Genomic DNA, 8,083 nt, shown 5'->3' with positions numbered 1-8,083 from the left:
AGATTCTCTCTCACTCCAAAAAAAATGGCTACCATTAAGAAATCAACCAATAACAAACACTGGTGAAGCTGTGTGGAAAAAAGAATCCTCCACTGTTGGTGGCAGTGTAAATTGGTACAACCAGTATGGAAATCAGTATGGAGCATCCTCAAAATCTAAACTCAGAGATTCCATTTGACTTAGGTATCCCACTTCTTGATATCTTTCCAAAAGAGTTAACACCATCATACTGCCATGATATATATGTACTCTTATTTATAGAAGCACAATTTATAAAAGCTTCAGTTGGAAACAGCACAGATGTCCATCAACAGATACATGGGTAAAGAAAATGTCACTATTACATTCAGTGTAGTACTGATCTGCTACAAATAAGGATAAACTTGAGACATTTTTAGATAAATGGATGTACATTGACAGCATTTTTTAGTTTCTTTAAGTTTATTGGTAAAATTTAATTTCTATGATGGAATATTACTAAGCCATAAATAAAGAAAAAATGGAGACATTTATGGATAAATAGATGGAGCTTGAGAGCATAACCATAAGTGAAATAAATTGGACACACATGTAAACATTACATTATCTCTCTGATGTGAAACACTGAAAATAGAAATAACAACCAAAATGTGAAATTGATATTGTGAAACAGGAGGAGTCTTTTCAAAGGGAAAAGAGAACCAGAAAAGTAGGATGGGGAAAGTAACAGAGAGAAAGAAAATTGCAAAAAGGAAGATAAAATTAAAACATAGTCTTATGAATAGAGTTTCGTGAATGGGAAGGACAAGGGGGTTTAAAACGAGAAGACAGGAATGGAAAAAAAGAAGAATCTAGACATATTATACACAGGTACAAATCTCTATAATGAATGCTATTATTATGTGTACCTAAATTTTACAGCCATATTTTGCATTTTAAAAAATTTTAATAGTACTACTAAGTGGCTAAATTTGCCAGGCTGAGCTCAGATTTGTGTTCTTTCTTTCTTAGCCTTCCAGTGTTCTGGGATTCACATAATATTTTTTTTAATTAAGAAAGAAATTAATCAGATTTTCTTCAAACACAAAACACACAAGGAGCCCATAATATAAAATAGTCAGGTTGGATACCAAGACCCAAGGATTGCTGTTTCAAACTCTAGAATGACTCCAACAATATGGCATTCAACAAAAGATAAAACTCTGGAGATGGTGAAAAAGATCAGTGCTTTCCCAAGAGCTTTAGGGATGCTGGAATGATGAACAGGTGGAGAGCAGAATTTTTAGGGCATTGAAGCTATTTCATGATACTATAATGATGATACAAAATGCAAAGAACGTACAACACTAAAGGTGAACTCTATGTAAAATCAGCATTGGGAGAAAAAGTTGCATTATGGTAGCTTCATCACTTGTAGCAATGTACCACTCTGGTGGAGGTTGTTAATAATTCAGGATATCATGCACCTGTGGAGGCAGCAAGCACCTAAAACTGCTCTGCTATAAGTTCTAAAATATATTAATATTTATTCATAAAACAAAAAGGAGAACTTGTATTAGTGAACCTTCATTTAAGGGAAATATCTTTGGATTATATCACAAGGTCTGTGAATAGATGTCCAAATTCTGAAGGGGTCTCATTTTAGAAGCACAAAAACTAAATACACACGCATATGCACAGAGAGAGAGAGAGAGAGAGAAGAGAGAGAGAGAGAGAGAGAGACAGACAGACAGACAGACAGACACAGAGAGACAAGTTGGTGCCTTACATGAAGCAAGTAAGCTTCTTGATCGCAAAAACTTCATATCAGTAATGGGAAAGCACCCATAAGAAATCAGAGCACCAGAATCCAACTGTGACTTCATATGAAGGGATCACAACAGGGTTAGAACTGGATTTTCTAGCTTTCTGTGTGGACAGTTACTGGAAGAAGAACTGATTTCATTGGACCATTAAACTCTTTTCTTGGTTAGCAAAAATAAAGGCTTCAAAAAGAAAACAGTGGACATACTGCTAATCAAAACACATAAAGATCTAAGCAGAAAAATTGAGAAAACAAAAATAAGATGGGACTTACGCATTGAGCTATTTTAAAAGATAACGCACATTTAATCCACATTTATGAAATATTGTTAAATGGAATATGAAATGAATGACAACTTTCTGACAAGGAAAAATGTATTTCATCTCTGCAAAGTCAAGTGGTTTTAAAGTAATTATGTTTTGTGCTAAATGTATTATATTGTAAACTTTTATGTTTATTTCGTTTTTGATTCAACCAATAGAGAATGTATCCAATTACAGATACATTTGCTAGGAAAAATCTTTTACAGTTCTAACATTTATTTTTTCACTTTATAGCAACAGGACCAGTATTTATAACCAGCTGCATCTGTGTTTGTTCACTGCATTATAAAAACCATGTAAATAGATAAGAGATCTGGACTAATGGTATTACACATACTCCTTATTCCCCCAGGAAAAGGCAGGATGAAAAGCTCTAGCATTGTGCCAAAGGGTTGCCTGTTCAAGGGCAGTAAGGAGAATGCACATAAAGAAAAAATACAAAAGGCTTCATCCTGGGGAGACGCCAGGCAGACAATGTAAAGAGATTTTCACACTTAAGGTGCCAGAGCAAGAAGTAAAATCCACATATATGGCAACTGGATGCACTGAGAGAATGAGCTGATCCCAAAGGTTCCCCATGAAGAATGGAGGGGGCAATACAGAAAAATTATGAGAAGTAGTAGTAGCTATCATAAATCTTTACAAGGTGTCTCTGGTTTATATCTGTTCAGGAGGGAGCTGTCCCATGGCCTGGTCAGTGGTGGAAGATTTTTCAGTTGAAAGCCTTTTCTAAAGTTACACAGACCCCCTTATATAGTCATCTAACATTGTGAAATGACTGTTGGGTACAGATGGAGTCGGGATGGGTACTGTAGTGCAGTACTATAGATAGAACCTCAGAGAATGTTATACTTAAATCACCATGAATACTACAACTGTTTTCCTCCACTCTAGAAAAGCAAGTCCTTATCTAGCACCTTCAAGCTCTAAACAAATTTCCAACATTAAATCCATTTCACTTGACAATTACAGTTTTTTTTTAAAATGAAATACAATGTATTTAAAAAGGGACTCTATTATATAGAATCAGTAGTTAGCTATTAGTTGAGCTTTCAGGTACATATTCACCAATATGGAAAATAATATTACAAGAGTGACACAGGTTTTCCTTCAATCTGTCCAGTCCTAGATGCATTTATGTTACAAAAAGCATTTAATTATTCTTTTGTCTTTATATTTCTACTACAATAGCTATTTACCTTTCCCTCACTTAGTGCTATGTGAATATAACCACACAGCAGGTCCTTTTGTGTGACTCCTGAACTTTAGCCATGCTGATACAAGCAGCTGCTATTCATTCATTTCTATGGTAGAATATTCCTATAATGAATGATTTTTTTGTCTACTCTCTTGTGAAAGGCCATTTTGTTTGGCTCTCTTTTTCCTCTTTAAGAACAAAGCTGCTAGGAAAACCCATGTAAGCATTACTTAGGGCATTTGTGCAATGTATTGTATTCAAGAGTTGAATTATGGGTCAAAAACTGCGTTCTTTTTACCTTTATGAGACAAATGGTCTTAGCTCAGACTGTTCTTTAAAAAGAGACTGTTATTTAACAAAAGTACCACCAACTGTATGGCTTAACCAAGAGAAAAAAGATTTTTAATCACAGTTCTAGATGCTGGAAAGAATGAGATGGTTGGGTTCTGGTGCAGATCTGCCTCCAAGTTGACTAACAGCTGACTTCTTGTTTTTTTATATAACAGAGAAGAGAGAAAGAAAACAAGCTCCCAAGTTTCTTAGCATAAGGACACTCATCCCATTAACTTCCAAAGGAATCATCTACAATGCCATAACATTGGGTATTATTATTTCATCATATGAATTTTGAGGGAATACAAACTCTCAGTTTTCTAAGTTATATTTCCAAAATCATTTTGGGAAATAGAGTTTTGTTTGTTCTAACTGTAAACAATTAGTGTTTACCAATTTTTTCCTAAATTTTGTAAACATTTCGCATCTGTTAAGGTATATTGGGACCACAAGACATTAATAAAAACCATTTTACAGAATCACTCAGAATCCATTTACTAACAGGAGTTACTATTGTTGTCTTTTTTTCAAGTCTACAGTCTAAGGAACATCACCTAGTGAGTCCAATGGTAGCAATTTCAAGTTATATTGAAATATATTAAATTTAATACTCCCACCTTGAGGGAAAATTGCCAGAAGATGGCATAAATGCACTAAATACGAAAGTGAATAAATATTTAGAAATGCTTTTATAGTTAAACAGTACAGAAAGTACTTAAAGTTATTGTGTGCCATTCAATTTTAATTTTTATACCTTATTTATTGTCTCAGGGATATCTTTTGTACTCTACACATTAAATATTTACTAAAATTCAAATGTTCTCATCTATGTTAATGCCAATAAAAAGAATTTTGAACAGTAAAAAAAATCGAACTATTTGTATATAGTCACTAATCTGGAAAAGTAAAATCTATATTTCTATTGATATTTTTTCAGTATGGAATACTTATTTTTCTTGCCACAATAAAGGAAATAAATTAATTAGTATTGTTAAAATGTAATGATTAATATCAGTTTTTGCTCTATATTCATTATAATAGGTGTTTTATCATGTTCAAGAGGTATGGAAATAATTGTATGCACTGCCATTTAAAAATACTTTATACAGTTTGATAAACTATTTTGGGGAACTTGCTTTAAACCATGAAAAAGTGAAAACAAGACTCCTAACAACTGGATCTTAAATGTTTGTTTTCTTATTAACCACATTTCTTAAATCATCTCTAAGTGTTACTTCAATTTAAAATGTAACTTCCAGTTCTCATTCATTTGTTCCCTTAAGTAAGAATACAATAAATCCATAATGCTGAATTAGAGTAAGCATGATGACATAGAAATGTTAGTTCAATGGTGTTAAATTTTCTAGCGAATTACATTTCATTATAGACTAAAATAGTCTATTATTAATCCAACCAGGTTTTAAGCAAGATATGCCATATGAAGGGGTTTATGAAATGTGTTTTCAGGTAATCTTTCACACTAGCTTGTTGGTACTAAACTTGACTTAGTAATAAATGGAATTTATCACTGAGAAATTAGAAATAACAATATGTGGTATCTCCCTCTCTGGGCTCTTGGAAATTTGATTTAATTCTGGCATTTCAGATCTGTGAAATGTAATAATAATATCCAGAAGCTGAGATAAAGAGAAGGGTGTTCATTGACTTGTCCTGGAGATAAGGAGTCAATAAGACATAGATCTGTTTGTGAAGTGTAGGGTTGTGGCATGTGTGTAGGATTCTTTATGTGTTTATACTTCCTAATTTATTGGTCATAAATTATATTCAAGAAAATTAAGGACATGTTTCTATTGCAAGTACTGTTTCCCTTCATGTCTTTCATTATTTTTCTAAAGGGACCAAAACATAATAAACTATTGAACAGGTACAATTAGAAAGTCTACATTGAAATAAAATAGAAAAATACATTTTTATACACATTCAAAGAAAATAAATAATCAACAAGGAAACTTCCGTTAGTATGGCAAACACTAAATCAAAATTTGAAAAAGTGATTTTACATGCAAAAAGATTTCTTTAACACTGTAGTAAATTTTTAAATAGGTGGGATCATTGTACAGACAATGTCTCTATGCCTTGTGAATGCTTCAGTTTTCTCATTATAATTAATATTTTTGTTGTTGTCACTCCTCCTGCTCAGATTTACTTTCCTTGCCTTTCCTCTATATTTTGTCTTTAATGCTTCTTCAGAATTTCGTTTCCTGAATGTAACATGGGCCATACAAAAATTCTATGTGAATTTTAAAATCAGATGCACTTCCAAAATTTATTTGTCTTACAATATATTCTCACGTTATTTTTCTTTTTTAATTTTCATTTTAAAGAGATTAAGATAAAAGAGGATATAAGAAAGCAGATCTGAACAGAACAATTTAAGCAACACAGTATTTCACCACAAGACAAGCTGATATAACAGTAGCTACCATAATGTCTACTTCCTTGAAATAGTTCAGCATACCATCATACACAGTAGTATCAAATATAACAAAATAGTATAAAACCATTAAAGAGAATGAAAGTATACAGGGCATTCAGAACCAAATAACAGAAAATGAACAATGGCTACTATATTATCTCATTGTCCATAAAAATATTTGTTTATACTACCACACATGATAAAATCCAATGAGATACTACATGATAGAACCAATGGAAACAGAAGAACAAAAGCATGGTGGGAGTTCAAAATAAGATGATATTGAATCAGCACTGGCTATTATAATGTATTTTTTTCTTCAAAATAGCTGTTCATTCCATCACAGATAATAAAATCAAACAACCAAAGATAAAACTATTACAACTAATGAATGGAAACATTATAAGAATTCAAAGAAATATAATGGAGAATCATGATTACCATAAAATTTTATGTACTCTTACCATTTCTTACACTAGGGAGACTATGCAGTATTTATACATGTGAGTTTCATTTATTTTGCTTATGAGTATGGTCTCAAGCTGTGCCCATATATTTATAAATATTTCAATGTGATCCTTCTTTATAGCTGAGTAGTATTCCATTGTATAAAAGTACCAAATTTTTTTTTATCCATTCCTCAGTTGTTTGACACTTAGGCTGTTTCCAAGATCTGGCTATTACAAATTGTGCTGCTATAAACATGGGTGCACATACATCACTGTGGTATGATGTTTTCAGTTCTTCTGGGAATATGCCTAGAAGTGGAATAGCTGGGTGAAATAGGACTTCCAATCCTAGCTTTTGGAGGAATCTCCATACTGACCTTTACAGTGGTTGCACCAGTCTACACTCTCATTAAAAGTGAAGAAGAGTTCCTCCCCACCCTCCAGCATTTGTTGTTGGTAGTGTTCTTGGTCTTTGGTCCTTTTGGGAGTGAGATGGAATCTCACTGTGGTTTTAATTTGCATTTCTCTAATGACTAATGATGCTGAACATTTTTTCATGTATTTATTTGCTATTTGTATTTATTCATTTGAGAACTGTGCACTCACCTCAAATGCCCATTTTTGGATTGATCTTTGAACTTTGGGGGTTTGAATTTTTAAATTATTTTTTATAAATTTTATTATGAAGGTAGTAAAAATGCAACAGCACAAGACAGAACAAAGCCAATCAAGAAAATGCAGTAAAATTGTACAGAATTTCATAGTAGGATACTGGGATAGTAGTAATAGGTACTATGGTATATCTTTTAAACTTCACAATAGTTGTCCAGTCAATTAGGTATAGTAAAATCAAACCAAAAACAGAACATTATAAAAACAATTGAGAATACGGAATAGAGCAAAAGAAATACAACAAAACAAAACAGTGAAAACAACCTTTACCTTCAAACAGAAGATAGAAGGAAATTCCCCATATTTGCTATACTGCATACGGTCATCCTCCCAAGAGATGTTGACACATCTATCTTCAGTAGCTATGGGGGGGGGCAGAGTTAGGGTGCTTGATTTTTCAGTCCACATGGCAGTAGGCTCACAGGTAATGATTCTCTTCCTAGTCTACACCATGGGTGCTTGCCAAGAGGGCAGGTGAATAAGCTGCCTGAGTCCCACCATGGCTGGATATCAGGAGTACTGATTCTCCTCCTGGCCAATGCTGCCAATTTTTAAAAATTCTTTATATGTTTTAGACAGAAGTCCTTTGTCTGGGGCAGAGTTCACTAAGATTTTTTCCTAGTTTGTGGGTTTTCTTTTCACCATGCTGGAGATTTCTTTTGGCATGCAGAAACTTTTTAATAAAACATGATCCCAGTTATTGATTCTGGGAAGTATTTCCTGTGTGGTTTTATTCCTGTTCATGAATTTTCTGCCTACCCATATATCTTCAAGATTTTTACCCAATTTGTCTTGCAACAGATTTAGTGTTTCTGTTTTAATATTCAGATCTTTGATTCATTTAGATTTTAATTTAATACATGGTGATAGACATGGGTCTAGTTTTAG

The sequence above is a fragment of the Cavia porcellus genome, unplaced genomic scaffold, assembly GCF_034190915.1.
Source record: "Cavia porcellus strain 051 isolate PalLab524CR breed Dunkin Hartley unplaced genomic scaffold, mCavPor4.1 scaffold_3, whole genome shotgun sequence".
Taxonomy (NCBI): domain Eukaryota; kingdom Metazoa; phylum Chordata; class Mammalia; order Rodentia; family Caviidae; genus Cavia; species Cavia porcellus.
The sequence above is the reverse complement of the archived record's forward strand: the minus strand, read 5'-3'. Positions refer to the sequence as shown.